Source organism: Camelus dromedarius, chromosome 5 (genome assembly GCF_036321535.1).
Source record: "Camelus dromedarius isolate mCamDro1 chromosome 5, mCamDro1.pat, whole genome shotgun sequence".
In the NCBI taxonomy this organism is placed as follows: domain Eukaryota; kingdom Metazoa; phylum Chordata; class Mammalia; order Artiodactyla; family Camelidae; genus Camelus; species Camelus dromedarius.
In genome coordinates this window covers 9,301,915-9,318,071 of record NC_087440.1, presented here as the reverse complement: position 1 = coordinate 9,318,071, position 16,157 = coordinate 9,301,915, and the positions used below count along the sequence as shown (strand labels likewise).

The 16,157-nt window shown below is 36.8% G+C and overlaps 1 protein-coding gene across 2 annotated transcripts in view; it reads right to left on the bottom strand.

The window, feature by feature from the left end:
• ALDH1A2 (aldehyde dehydrogenase 1 family member A2) overlaps window positions 1-16,157 on the bottom strand; it is a 267,478-nt gene that overhangs the window by 86,232 nt on the left and 165,089 nt on the right. The gene's annotated exons all lie outside the window — the stretch shown is intronic.

Here is a 16,157-nt window from a genome sequence, read left to right as displayed (position 1 = left end):
GCACTGTATAGGAAAACACCTAGATGACTGATTGCATTTTCTGTTTTAAAGTCAATGTTTTGATATTACAGAGACACAGCCTTTGTTCAATAGGTGTAATCTTTTACTGGCAAAAAGCATGGTTTTACAAAGCCTGCTGTGACAAGGACTAGTTTATTAATCTTAACTTTAAATCAATTAACAGATTTACATAATGGACCCAATATCGTATGCCTGAACCTGACTTATCCTGAGTTCTAGGCTGAAAGGCAGGATAAAAGAAAAGCCTTTATTAGAAAAGACTGCAAACTAGACTTTCAAAGTATACAGATAGCACAAGGTCAAAGAAATAAGAAGCCTCTAGTGAAACTTTTAAACAGCTTTAAAATATTAATTTAACATGATTGTGCTAGAGTATTTTAAAATAAATGTTGTCTACCCAACATATTATTATACTAACATGCAATGATTAAACAAATTGTGTTAATGTTGTAAACAGAAATAAGTTAGGACATTAGCAGTTAGGTAACAAAGATAAATCCAACTTCTCACATACCCATATAACCTCAAAGTCTGTTTCTGAAAGTGAAAGGACATTGATGAGAGCACAGAGACAAAAGGTCATGTTCCCCAGAGGACAGTTCAGTTTGGTCAACCTTCAGAAGACAAGGCTGGATCCAAATGAACTGGAAGGTGAAGTGGGGGCTGCCTTCCCTCCCAAAATGAGGCTGCTGTGATCATTTAGATTAAAGGGCTCCAAGGTAATTCCAGGGACCTGTGATTCAGATTAGGGCAGACCAGGTGTTCTAGCTGATTCAGGATCCCAAGGGTTATGGCAGGAGATCTCTACCATAGACCTAATCTGTCTAATTTTCCCAGCCCTCCTCAGTCATGCCACCAGGTTTGACAAGCACCTATGCTGAAACTCATGGAGGTCTCTCTGGTCTTCTTTAGCTATAAAAATGGACAAAGGTGTCCTAAGATAAAATTCTGCCTTCCTATTGCTCCTAAACTATTTATTTATGGATCAAATTTCTGTGTGTATGAAGATTACTAAATGGTGTGACCTAGGTGTGTGATTTAATCTTACTGTGGCTCAATTTTCTCATTTTTAACAGAGATTAGAAAACCACCTTATCCAGTGATTGTAAGGATCAAATAAGGTATTGGGTTACTGAAAAGCCTGGTATAGTACACACTCAAACTTTTAACTGATTCTGATTCTGAATGTAAACCATCAAATTCGAGCAATTTATTAGTGCTCTTAAAAAGGCAGTCACTCCTTGTTTGGTGTTTGTTTATTCATTCATATATTCTCTCTATTGCTAGCAAGTAAGACCCCTTTGCCAAACCATGAGAGACACACAGGGCAAAATGAAGGGAGAAGAAGGTAAAGATGAAGGCCATCCAACACATCGAATGGTCTTTTTGAATTTCTGACTGAGACCCTTCTCCGACTCAGCCATGAAGACAGGCTAATGCAGGTGGGGTCAAACACACGAGGGTGGCCTCGTCCTCAGAGGGCCTGAGCAGTGGTGTGGGAAATACACATGAAGAAGAAACTTCAGGAAGGGCTTTAAGGACCTCCTGTCAGTCTTGAGAAAGCAGAATGTGACTTCTTTTTGTCTTCTGCTTGGAAACAAATGTTCCTTTGCCTATCTTCCCTAGGTTTAATTAGTCTTCTGTCTTTCTCAGAATTCACCCTGTTCATTTGCAAATGGAAGACATCAGAAAGGTTAGCGAGTGTGGGTGTGGGTGTTGGGGGGTGAAGGAGGCTGAAGTGTTTATTTTCAAAGCCACGGGGGTCCCCATTTGAAAAAGCACCCAGCTTATCTCAATGTTTTTGTTTGTATGATTTTGAATTAAAAGGCTGGAACAATTCATTTAGGAGATTAGGCTGTCTTACAATGGGCCTAGATGCCCTGTTTACTCACAAACTAGTAATACTAGGGATTAAAAAAAAGTCTTTCTACTACACACCTTTTTATTATTCAAGTACAACAATTTTAAAGGATTCCTTTGGTCTTTGATTTTATTGCCAATTAATTTTACATTAAAATAATGTTTATTTGCTGGTCACAGATAAAACATAAACCATGTGTGTAACAGTTTAGGGTTGCCAGTTTTAGCAAATAAAAATACAGGACGCCTAGTTAAATATAAATTTCAGAAAAACAATGAATTAAATTTCAGTATATGTATGTCCCAAATCACTGGCAAATCATGAGGCATACTTATATTTTAGAAGTATTCATTATTTAACTAAAATTTAAATTTAACTAGACACCCTATATTTTTATCTGGCACCCCTCCAAGGTTTTCATGGATGTTGCACACTTTCCAAGGATGCCAAAGATGAGAACTGGAAGTCCATTTTATTATTATATTTAAACTTGCTCCCTGCAGCTTTGAAGTAATTCATAACTCAGAATAATAATCCCCAGTTAATAAACAGATATACTGATACCTTAGGAAATCAAGTGAATTTTAATCAGAGGATGAGACCTACTTCTAACCACCAAAGCCCATTCCATTTATGATTATTTTTCTCATTCAGAAAAAGTGAAACATAAAAGGGACAACTGGTATCTTCAGTAGAATTACGTTAATGTCACAAACTACTACATTTAAAGGACAACATAATCTTTCATTTAAGTTACAAAGTAAACATCCTATGCAAAGAAGGGCTGAAATACCACAGTGCATATCCTGAGACTGAAGAGGCCTTTGAACCAATAAATGAGTGATTTCTCCACAGGAGACTAAGCATTTGCCTGTGACAGTAAACAAAAAACAAGCTGAATTCTGTGTTGAAAAACCATGTTAATTTATCTGTTGACATAAATAGTTAGATGAAGAGAGGGATTATTGAATTCTTTCTTTCAATTAAAATTAGCATTTTTGTCCTTGACTTAAACCCTTGCAAATACTTTCAAACATAATTATACCTATTTCATACTTAAATGATTAAATGCTTCCTCTTTGCTCTTGGCCATTACAAATATACAGAAGGGTATACGTGATGCCTTCCCTACCGCAGGAAGTGGATTGTAATATTTGTAGTAATTCATTCCTAAAACCCTGAGTTAATAAAATGTGATGAACTAATGGGCCTAATTGTGCATAGTTTACAGCTTATAGAGTCAATTTCATTACCTTAAAGTCACATCTAATATTTAGGAAGAAACTTTCTTTTGGAGACCTCAAATCACCTTAATTTTTCTTTTCCTTTCTTTCTTTCTTCTTCTTTTTTTTAAAATAGGTACCATCCCAGAAAAGGAAAAATAAAAAGGAAAGGAGACATCAAATGAGAAGCTCAAATTAATCTTCAAATATTTGGTCAAGAAAGCCCTGCCTTCCATTTGCATAAAATATTAGAAAAATCTTGCTAGGACTTGATTTTGAAATAAACCTCATGTTCTAGGTAAGACTTGCTAAGAAATGCCACTGAAAGCTGCCTCTTGACCCGGAATTCCTCTATAAGAAAAACTAACCATAACTACATGTGAGACCTATATGAGAAACTGCTGGAATGTCAACTTCATTTGCAGTGGCCCATATGGCCTGATCACTCTCTCTGGCATGATAAATCACTGGCAGAATCCTTACCTTCCTACGTTTGATCTCTGCTCAGCAAGATGTGGTTTTGATGTGAAGAACTCCAGATCTCCTGGGTCAGAGACAAATAGCAGTGGCACTGACCTGCAAAGTGCTAAGTCTCTACTAGACTCAAGTGAAAAGCTGTAAGCTCCTGACAAGTTCCCTCTCCACAGAGCTTCCCTGACCCGCCGTGGTTTTCATGAGCTTAGGTCGAAAGAGAAGCTGCTGAAATGGTCTAGAAGAAAAGTGCCAACAAACCTTTTCTTTCTACCACTATTATCAAGTATTAAAATCAGTGATCCCTAAGATTAAAGGAGGAATTCTCTTGGGAGTCACTGCTCTAATTTCTAGTACTCTAAGTGTTCAGTGAACACAAAAATTTTTACTTCCAGTGGATCTTTATGACACCGCTAAACACTCATTTATATAAGGAGAATCATTAACAGATTTCCGTGGACTGCTTTTTGTTAATTTTAAGTCTACCTTTGGGAAAATATTTTTTAAGAACATTATTCTGAGTGAAAATTCGGGGTACCAGAAAGACTGTAACTAGATATACAAACAAGTTTGGTATTTCCCTCCGGACCTCAAGCCTAGGTTGGGACCCAGGAAATTAAAGAGTTCTGAAGAATCAGGGTGAGGTAAAGAATCTTAGAGCTATTCTAATTCAGCTGTTTTCATAAGTACTAGGTGGGTTAATAAACAAGCATTTCATTCCGTCCTATCAATTTGTAAGTAATAAAAATGATGCTCAGGGAATTTAAATAACTCACTCAGTATCACAAAGCATTTTCATATCCCAAGAGCCTCGTATAAAAGGAAGTACTCAATGAGTGATTGAGTAATTTGTTCATTCGTTAGTTCAGTGAGTATTTATTGTGTGCCTCCATGTACAAGGGACAGCTAGATGAGCATACATCCATGGCAGAGCTGGGACTGTGACATAGGTCTTCGAGTGCCCAGTCTGCTGCCTTGCTCACCACTGCACAATGCACCCTGAGGGGCTTCTATTTCAAAGGAAGGAGTAAGTGAGTGGGAGTGGAGGAGGGGAGTTTTCCATCCTAAAGCGCGGGGGGGGGGGGGGGGGGAGAATATGCACACATATGAAAAGAAAGACAGCTATTCATTTCAAAACACTTTACCCTGCAATTCACTTTCTAGTCTTGGCACTCTATTAGTAACTCTACAAATGGAATCAGGCAATATTATTTTCTAGTATTCATCCATTTACTCATTTATTCAAACACAAAGATGTGTGGGCCACATTTTGTGCCAAAGGTGCCATGATACCAGCTTTCATGAAAATTCAAATCCAGGAAGGTAAGTAGCCTAGGCATTAAGCAGTACTGGATTCCTTGATGTGACATTATCAAACACATGAGTTATTTATGCAGTAATAATAAAAATAAAGATTTGAAATAAATCTCCCCAAAAACCATGTGAAAGGTTTCTCACAAGAGAGTTGGTGTGTTCAGAAGTCATTTGTGACTATTATTATTTACAGCAGAATCATTCCAAAAATTGTAAGACAAAAAGTGATGTGAAATTTTAGTTGGCTGAAATGAGGAGTTCCAACAAAGTAAAAATTGTGCTATCATGTTAACAGCTGCGTTATTTCAATAGCTGTCCCGACTACACCACTCACAATTAGAGACATTCATAAATAAGCCCCTCATTAGCTCTCTGAAGAACTAAGGTACTGACTTTGCTAGAATTCGTTAAAAGCAGAAGCTTGGGTTTTTTTTTTTTTGTTTTGTTTTGTTTTGTTTTGTTTTTTTTAGCTAAATGTAGTTTATGTACCCATATTTGCACATACGCGTCTATACTAAATGTTGAGCAATAATCTCTTTCCTTAATTTGGATCATCCAGAGTTCCAGAAATCACTCTATTTGTGTACTTCTTTTCTAAGCTTTCTCTTTTTCTCTGTTGGAATTCCTGGTAATGATACCAGAATGTGGGCAAACCTCATTAGTCTCCCTGCTGTTTACAAGGCAGGATTTATGCTCAATGTGCTGAACACAATGACACACATCACTAAATGGCCACAACTACCACCCAGGCTCTAATCTGAGAAATTTTTCACCCGCTACAAATACCTAACAGCATGGAGAAACATGGAAGAGCAATTACAGTCAACACGTGTCGTCTTTTAAGAGTACCCCTATAAATACCCATTTGTAAAGGTTAATTTAATGCAACCCAGGCTGTTATCTGGAATAGTATATGTCACCAATTGAATCCATTAAGTAATTACTAAATTCTCAAGAGGGCTCACAGAAGTCAAATGTGGTTATTCCAGGTTCGTTGCTTCTGAGCTCCCTAAGGACCATTTAAGCCAACAGCTGGAAGAGCTGACTACAGAGGTTCCCAGGCATAACTAACCATTTTACGAAAACAGGTAAATGAGTCTAACGAAAGACTGAGGGTCATCAAGACCTGCCTGAGAGAAACACTCAGGGAAGCAGACGAGAAGCATAAGTGCGTAAAAATTTAAAAGGAGATGGAAAAGGTGAGAAGAAGGGATTCTGACTCGGGAGCAGAGGAGAAAGAGAAATGAGTTCTCTCTAAAAGTGAAGACAGAAATCTGGAGACTAGAAGATCTGGCTTAAAGGAGACAACCTGCCAACAGTTCCTTAGGTCTGGATTTTTGAGCCATTTACAATGAAACATTAATTGTGCATCCCAATCACCATCACCCTCTGTCACCGAAATTCTGTTAAAGTTTGGATATTGCACATATTTCTGGGGACCACTCTATTCCTCTATTTCATCCCTGCTGAAGTTACATGTACTAGATGGATCTAACAGTAGTTAAGCCTTAGTGAGAAAGGGTTGTTTATAAAATTTAGGCAAGATGGAACACATCTACCCAACTCTTTCTGGCAAGTGCCCCTCCCACATTTATAGTGAAGTAACACAAAATGATGGCCTTTGTGGGGAGAGGAAGCATCAGAAAGAATGTGAAACATATTTGCTTTCAATAATCTCATACATCCTCACTCCCAAGTGAATCTGAATAACCATAACAAAGAAAGCACTTTCTGAATGAAAAACAAACAAGCAGGTGTCATTAAGGGCCATGTGTGGCTACCCAACCAGTGAGAATCCAAAAATACAGTTCTTTCCCACAGCCCAAAGAATCACACCTTCCCAGCTGATTCATACCTAAAGTGCTGATTATATCAACTTTCTTTTTTGAACGCACACTCTCATCTTTATGTCAGGTTGAATTGTTGCTAAGGATAGCTACAATAATACCAACTGGACTTAAGGCAGGATTTGTAGCCAGGAGAACTGGATTTGGCATTATCCTGTAAAACGCTCAGCAGAGCTTTAGGCTAATAGTTCAAATTGTACCGTCTCTGTTGTGGTTTTTGTATTCCTGTTGTTATGAGCAAGGAAGGAGAAGGATTACTTGAGTTCTGGAATTGCCACCAACTAGCTATTGATCCTGGAAAAATTATTTAACTTTAATATGCCTGATTTTCTCACTTATCAAATGGGGATATTAATATAATATTCACATCACAGGACTTCCACAATTATTAAAAGTTATCATATATGAAAAGAACTCTGGAAACTGTAGTATTAATAACAAAGGATAACATGTTAATAATTAAAGTAGTACTACTAATAAAAGGATAATTAATTGCTGTTAGTAGCTATTAACAATAATAAAATATAACAAGTATTCACTCAACACACACTTCCTGAGCATTTACACTGTGAGACACTGAGCTAGATGCTACAGAAATATCAAGATGAATGAGAGTTTATAATCCAGTACAGTTTTGGAGTAGAAGATTAAACAGGAAAATATAACACAAGGCAAAAACTGCACACTTTAGGAGTAGTGCAAACAAGTAACAAGGGCGTTGAGAGAATATGTTCATCCTAAAAAATAAGTGTGGGGCCAACTCTGTCAGGTATTACATAAGCAACATGAACAGAAGGGCTGGATTCACTTTTAAGGCTGGAGAATTTCATTCTTCAGTAGCCTCTTTAGAATCAGAGGCACACATACACAGATCAAGTAACTTATGAAATCCAAACACAAGGGTGAATGTACAACACCAACTTTGAGTTTAAAACACAATGAGTTCAAACACTAATAAAATACAAAGTAATGTTATTTTCAAGCCTGGTGCTAAGGAATAATTTAAATTCTCTAAACTAACAGGATGAGGCACAGTACTGTATTAGTCAAGAAAAAGGTCTGTCTTTACTAGAAGTTCTTTTTCAGATTATATTTATTGTCACCTCTTGATTTTTCTCCAGTCCTATAAAAGAGTACACAGTGAAGAATTCTGGACCTCCTAATCTTATTCCAAAATTGCATAAAATACAATTTTGAAAAATTCTTTACACATTAATATCATTTGACTTTCCCACACATTATATTATTTGTCCTTAAAATTTGTGTCATTATATATAAACAAATACCAATTATAGGTGGATTAAGACACAAGCACAAAAGGTGAAATTTTGAATAGTAAAAATCAACTTTCAGAAGACTATATAGAAGGATATCTTGAAAAACTTGGAATAATAGCAGATTTCTTAAACAAGACACTAAAAGCACTAAACACAAAGGAAAAAAGAAAAATTCCCCTCCATTTCCATTTAAAACTACATGACAATTATGCCAAAAAAGAAAAAGAAAAAGAAAAGGTACAAGAGGGATGAAAATGAAAATGTTCATACAATAAACAACTATCAAAGGATCATAAGCCTAAATATATAAAAGTTGCTACAAATCAATAAAAACAACCACACACACAAAGAGAAATAAGCAAATGATAGACTACTCAGTTCACAAAGGAGGAAAGCCAAACGACCAATAACCATATGAAAAGCCGTTCGACCTTACAAGAAATCAATGAAATGCAAATTAAAACAGCAATGGGATAACATTTCACACTCATCAGGTTGGCAAAATTTACTAAGTAGGAGAACTCCAAGTATAAGTAAGGATATAGAGCAATGGGGACCTTGACATACTGCTGGTGGCAGAGGACAGAAATTTGGTAGTTGCTAATTAAGTTGCAGACACATTCATGAGCCAACAATATCACTGTAAGTGTATATCCTAGAAGGCCTCTCACCCAGGCAGATAAGGAGATATGCTCAAGGATGTTTAATGCAGCATTACTGTAATAGCAGAATATTGGAAGTATCTTAAATGTCCATAGTAGAATGAATTAAAAATTGTGGTATAGTCAAAGAACAAAATATTATGCAATCATGACAATGAATGAATTGCAGGTTCATCCAACAACATGGATAAATCTTGAAAATACTATGCTAAGCAAACAAAGCAAATTGCAGAAGGATACGTATGGCATGGTACCATTTATATAAAAAGATTTAGCACATGAGATAATAGCATGTATTATTTATGAATACATACACCAATAGAAAAGATAAATGCAAAATGCCTCTGAGGAAGGAAGGGGAGAAAGAGAAGGGAATGGGAGAAATTCACAGAGGGAGCCTCAACATATTTCTTTAAAAAAAATTAGAAGCACATATTGCAAATGGTTAAGAACAAACAAATCTGGGTGTATGTACACATTTGTTATATTGTCTATACTCTTGGGTATGACTGAAATATTTGATTTCCTCTCAAGGATGTCGAAAAATACAGTGTGCTGTTGAGCTGCTGAGGCTGAAACATCTCTATCTTCTGAATCCTCATTTGCTTTAAGTGAATTCACGTCAAGCATTTAGTATTTTCTATCATGCACCACAGTTACTATGTGCATGTCTTCCTCCCACACCCAGGTGGGAATCCTCTTCCAGCCTTGAACTTCAGGGCAGGGCACACATCTATGTATCTTTTCATGCCAGACAGTGACTAACAATGGACACAGAGGACTTAATAATCATCAGATGAATAAACAAATGAATGAATTCAGGGAAGCAAAAAGGATAGCTCTGATTGAAGTTAAAAATAAAAGTGACCCCAAGATAATACAATTCGATAACCTTCCCCATGAAAATCAAGCCTTAGTGGTATGCTGGTATCAAGCTCTGAAACACAGATAAGGCAGAATTCACTGGTTTCAGGTTCAAACAGTCTAACAGTAATTTTCTGATCTCCTCCGAAAAAGGACTCAGTGAGGGAGTCCAATTTTCACACCTAGGGAAATCAGACTTTAAGTTATCCTCTGTAGATCATAAATTTTGTCTTCCCAGGCACGGTCTTCTTATTTACCTTCTTCCTTTCAACCTTAAACCCTCCATCATTACACACACTTTGGCCCATAGATTAAGCGTGTGTCAGTGATGGGGAGTGGGGGAGAAGAGAAATAGGTGATTTTTGCCTGTTAGTGGGTTTACTAAATTCACAATATTTTACCAGATCCACTTAGCTGGAGGTAGGTTCCATAATTACTGTGGGAAAAGTCATATCCTTACTGTGGGAAAACTGAGTCAAAAAATGGTACTATTATACCATTTTTTTCTTTTTCTTTTTTTTTTTGGTGGGGGGAGGTAATTAGGTCTACTTATTTTTTTTTAGACGAGGTACTGGGTATTGAACCCGGACCTTGTGCATGCTAAGCATGCACTCTACCACTTGAGCTATACCCTCCCCCTATTATAGCATTTTTTGACTCAGTTTAATTTTTTAAAAATTCCTAGAAGTGACCTGGGGCAAAATACCCTAAGAGTCACTAGACTTGAAATCCAAAGACTTAAGCTAGACAAATGAAAATTATGTATGAGAAAATATATAAAAATAAAATCTTCAATTATTTTGAATTTTCCCCCATAGCTTATAATCAATATTGGAAAGTGTTTTAGTACCCACAATATCTTAATCTGTCTAAATGAGGTGTTTCCAGTCTCAACCGGACAACAGGTTTTATCTTTCTAGAGATCCAGGGATAAAGAAACTGCTACTTGGGCTCTCCAAAGGTCAGACTGTGGTGAGGAAAGGAAATAGAGCAGATAACTACTTCTGGAGGTAACAGAGCTGAACTAGAGTAAAAGGAAAGCTTCCTTCTATAATAGGAATTAGAATGTTCACTCACAGACATTCTAATTTTTAACCACATTCTACAGAAGTCAATAAACCCCCATGTTTAGCCCCAGGGAAGTTTTGTTGAGAGCCCAGCAAAAGTCTAGATGGTGAAAGCACCCAATTATTATTCCAACTGGAATTTTCAAAGGCTGGAAGTGTTTTCAAATCATGTGACACAATAGAGGCTTGCTGTAAGTAAATTCAGTAAGATTTAAAGGGAAACCATTTAAACATAACTCCATCATCCTACAGACAGAGAAACTAGCAACAGAGAAATGCCAGAGATAAGAAATTCCCAGTTTGGGTAATCTCATATATCTGAAAGGTAAACTGTAATAAAGCTCAAAGATATGTCTGAAAAGGCAATTAAAAATTAACCAAGGTGACATTATGGCAATCACTTCTATGTGCATTGATTCGGTGTTTGAGAGGAAACGACTGGCTTTGAAATTACCTGTCACGGTGAATAAAGAAATTAAAGAAATGCTAGGAGGACTTTCAAAATTGTCGCTGTGTGGTGCTCTTACTTTTTGGATGGTGAAGTGCCCCCAAATTGGGCACTCAAGACCACTAAAATTCTCTTCAGTTTTAAATTATGTAAAGTAAGATACCTTCCCACTTCTGAAAGATATGGACCTTCTGAAAATGTCCTCTCATGCTGTCATAATTCCCAGATCTATGCACCAGTGACGTGGCAACATCCTTGTCCAAACTACTTAAAATTCCAGAAATGGCTCTTTGCCATCTGTCATTTAGGCCCAGCCAACTGGGTATACTGAAGCATATTAATGCAGAATTTTGGCACAAGTGTCAGATATCTAATTTGACTGTTAAAATACTGGCTGGAAAGTTGTTTGATTTAGTGACTTTTAGCAAAGACAAGTCCTTGGTAGGGAAACCTCCAAGGGATCTCATCTGATGAAAATCAAATGTAAACATGTTATAAGGATTCCACAGCTACCAAGAATATTAAACTCTTATGACTAATTAAAATAATAAACAATGGCCTGTTTAAGAAAACTTTATTGATTACACAATTCTGATCTTTCTTAAAATGGGCACCCATTAATTTGAAACGACAAATGTAATCATCATTTTACAAAAATGAAATGAAACCAGCCCTTGGCTGACTGTCATTATATGCTGCTTACTTTCACACCCTTGCTCATTTAGTCCAGACAACAACCACGTAAGGTAGGTACTCTTATCTCAACTTTGACAGATGTAGAGACTGACACTACAGAAATTCCCTGAGAGGAGACACCGTCCACACCTCGTTTACTGCTGCATCTCCAGAATTCGGAACCATACCTGGCTCTGTGTGGTTAATAAACGTTAACTGCCTGCATAGGCAACAAGTACATATCTGACCAAGATTTGAACAAAGGCCTATTTTAACTCAGATCCTTTCTTTTTCTAAGTCAAGGGCTTGTAAACGCTTTATAAAATATGGGTCATATGGTCCTGCTGTAACTACCTGATTCTGCCACTATAGTCCAAAAACAGCCACAGACAATATGTAAGGAATGGATGTGGCTGTGTTCCAATAAAACTTTATTTGCAAAATCAGGCAGTCTATGGTTTGCTGACCCCTACAAGCCGTCACTAAGATAACTAAAAAGATAAAAATACACATCAGTATTTGCACTTCATTATCCAACTGAGGAAGACTTGAAAGAGAACTATGCATGTTGCTATCTGAAAGGTTTTTGGCTTAGTTGTGGTTTTATCATCACACTAACCAACACTGAATGCAACAAAGAACTTATTATGCATGACTGGCTTCTCTTAAGCTGGGCCACAAAAAAATCAGACCTCATAGAACGGGCTCCTCAGAGAATCTTCTACCCTCCAATAGAAAAACTGTAATTCCTCATCTTAAAGAAACAAAGGACAAAAGCGTGTCAGCAAATGATGACTATATACGATTCCTACATATATAGCGGAAAGCATCAGGTAGGACCCCAGGAGAATTACTCAATTCAAATCCTAGAATGAAGCTGTTTAGCTTTCCTGGGTTAAACAAAGATGACAGAAGCATCAAAAAGCTGTACAATTATGAAAAAATACATTTTTGAAAACCTGAGTTCCCCTATGAACATGGAGTTTGATTAATAACTTATGATCAAGCATACAATCTTGATTAGAGGTTTGGAAGCAACTAAACCTGTGCCATGTTTTAAAAAATAATTCCTGAGATGGGCAAGAATCTTGCCCCAGACCTAAAAAAAAAGGTCTCATAGAAACATCAAGTATGGTAATTTAAAGTTAGGGAATCAGAAGCCACAAAAGGTAGAATCTTCTTAAGAGAAGCAGACAAGTTCATATTCTCTCCATGTTTGCAACAGAAGCAACACACAAAAAATAAAGATTTAAACTCTCTCTCTTAAAAAGAAATACATGACTGCTAGTAACAGCAAAGCGTCTAGTAAGGAAAGCTCTATCAATTTTTTAAAACTTACGACCACGGTTTTCCTTATTAGTTATTCCTACTTCCTACTCTCTCTCCTTCAACGGTTTTGCAAGGATCAAATAAGATATTTATGAAAGTGCTAGGTAAGTCATTAGGCCCTATAAACAACATAAATGGCATTATAAGTATTAACATTACTGTTATTATTACATTGATCAACTGAACTACTGCCACGCTGATAACCAATTTTTGGCACTCAGTCTTTTTAATAAGACCCTAAACTCCTAGAAGTCGAATATTTCCATAGCCCAAACAGTGTAATGGAAAGCACTGTTGTTAGGAACACTGCCTCTTAAATATCATTTGAGCTGAATTGAAACTGATCCCAGAAAACAGCAAGATGTTCAATAAAAGGTTGTTAAATGAATAAATAAAAGAATAAATAGTAGTTACCCAATGCACATTAGCTCCAATTTTCAGTTGATTGCCTTCTTTTTTTTCTCTTCTAGTTTAGTGGGTCAGTCCTCCATAACTCCCTCCCTCTGTTATAGCTCCCCACAGTCTCAAATACTGGAGGAAAACAGACCCCTTTATGTTACTATTACAGGCATAAATTCTCACTGAAAAAGTGATAAACACAGAGACAGCACAGCGCTAATGTGTGTGTGCAGGGGGAGGTGAGGCAGAGAGAAACTGGTGGAGCCAGAAGAGGTGATAGAGACAATAGAGAAGGTAGGGGTGGGAAAAAGCGGGTGGGATAAAGGGGGTGGGATTCCCTTCTGGGAATCTGGAAGAGATCTCCCCTGTACTTAGGGGCAGTCAATAAAGTGTAAGCCTTGATATCACAATTTGTGTACTCCTATAACGTATTCCGATATACAAAAATTTAAAAACCAGACCGATAAAACAGGAACAACTCAAAATCTTTAATTCATAAAATTATAGCTAAAAGCAGTCACACTCCCATGTTAACTGGGAAGCAGTCTTCTTAGGATACAAGGAAGAGAGAGTACATTCTCCCAGACCCAAAGTGGTCCCCTCGCTGCTTCATCTTGGTGGAGTTATCAGTCTTTCTTGACTAGTACAGTTTCCAGGTTTTTTTTTAAAAAAACATATTTCTTTAAAAAGAATCCATCTTAAAACTTGGGGTCTAGCTTCCTGTAATAGGAAAATAAAAATAGACACATTCCAAACATGGTATTGCCATTTCATTGATCATTAGTCCTAAATGGGTGTTGGAACTTTAGAGAGGCAGGCTCATTTTAAAAATTAAATGTAATGTAAAAACCACGAGTTTAGCCCTTTCAGCTTCCTTGGGGAGTGAACTTTACTTTTGGAGCATTTTCACTGGACCTCTGACAGACAAAAATAGTAACTTTTATTTTTAATGATCTCCCCCACTCCCCTTTTATTAAAAAAAAAAGTAAAATACTTTTAAAAGAAAGAGAACTGTGGAAAAATACAGAAAAATACAAGATTCTAAGTGCAAAGTTTTCTAAATGCATGCTACTTGAAACTCTCAAAATATCACCACTTACATATAAGTAGTGACTTTACCTGGGTCCCCAAATCGTATTTTAAAATCCTAACATTATAAATCCTTCACTAAAGATGCATTCGTTTAACACGACAAAAATTATTGAGGATCTATCTGTTTGTCTTGTACCATTTTCTGACACAACTATTGTATTTCTTTCCTATGTGTTATTCAACGAGCCCTCTAGCAAAATAATATTTTAGCCATGACACTTTTAAAAATTCCTAATGAGCGTAGTATCACGGTTCTAAAGGACTAACTGTCCATTCTACCTTGCACATTCTTCTGCTTAAAATTGTTAATATAATCTCCCTCACTTCTGATCATAAGTGAATTTTGGGAAAACTCTCCATTAATCTTATTTTCCTTTCAAGTGAAAATCACTACCCATTACCCTCGGCTCCCAAAAGAGCAACTTCTGCTCTTCGTGTAAAGAAGTTGCTTGCCCATGCCGCCTGTCTCAGAAAATTTAGAAGTCTCACTAAAGAGCTGAGGAGGAAAGCTGCTGGGAATGTTCACAGATACCTTATTTTACAAGGTTTTGTGAAAAGAGCTTGCCTTTAGATTAGTATTACTCAGTGTTTATGAGGGTTGTTTGTCAAGCCTAAAATAAGGTGCCTCCTCCCCACAAATTAAAGAATCAAGTTACAATCCATTATTTCATTTCTGATTGTTTTTCTTTGTAATAAGTGGGAAAGTGGATACTGGATAAAAGTCTCCCCTGAGCTAAAGGACTCCACATTAAAGGCTTCAATTAGCTATAAATCAGTTGTCTTTCCTACTGGGGGAGAACAAGAGAAAAGAGAGGGGGGGTGTTGTCAGAGAAAAAGAGAACTGGAAGAGCTTCCAAATTAAATTCCGAGATACCTACTGCATACCTAAAACCCCTTTCAAAGGGGCTATGAGGAAAACCCAACCTAAAGTAAGACTAAAAATCAAGCCCTCTCAAATCTGAGGTCTACTCTCACACGCAGATCTTGCATCCTAAGACCTTTAAAGAGAGCCTGAGGAGGTTAGGGGCCCGCATAAAGCAAAACTCTTGAGCTGCATGCTTTCCCTGCTTGTTCCTAAACTCCGAAAAGTGCCACACATTGGCACCATTGTTATGCAAACAATGCCTAAATGGTTGTAACCATTAACGACCTCTCATTAAAATGGCTTTCAAAAATTTGTCACACCATCTAAAAAAGCTAACAGGTACATTAAAACCATCTAAATTGGCATTCAAAACACGAGTCACCCTGATTTCGGTCCTAAAACTCAGCAAGTAAAATTTCAATGTTCTGTCGGGTTTTCAAAAAATTTCTCATTCAACCATTAAGCCAGAACCAAACAATTTATTTCTCGACAAGATTTAGTTTATCTTGTAATAAGCACAATGGAAAACAACTTTAACCATATTGTGTATGCGCAGTGTATGTTTAAGTAATTGGGAGATGTTTGTTGTAGAAATAAACTGAAAGGAATAGAAAAATCAAACAAGACAACTGCAAAGGAACTCCAAGAAACATTACTTTAAATTGCATCTATTTCTCCCCCCAACCCAATGCCATAATATAATCCCCCTTTGTGTGTAATTAATACACTTCTTTCTACGTCA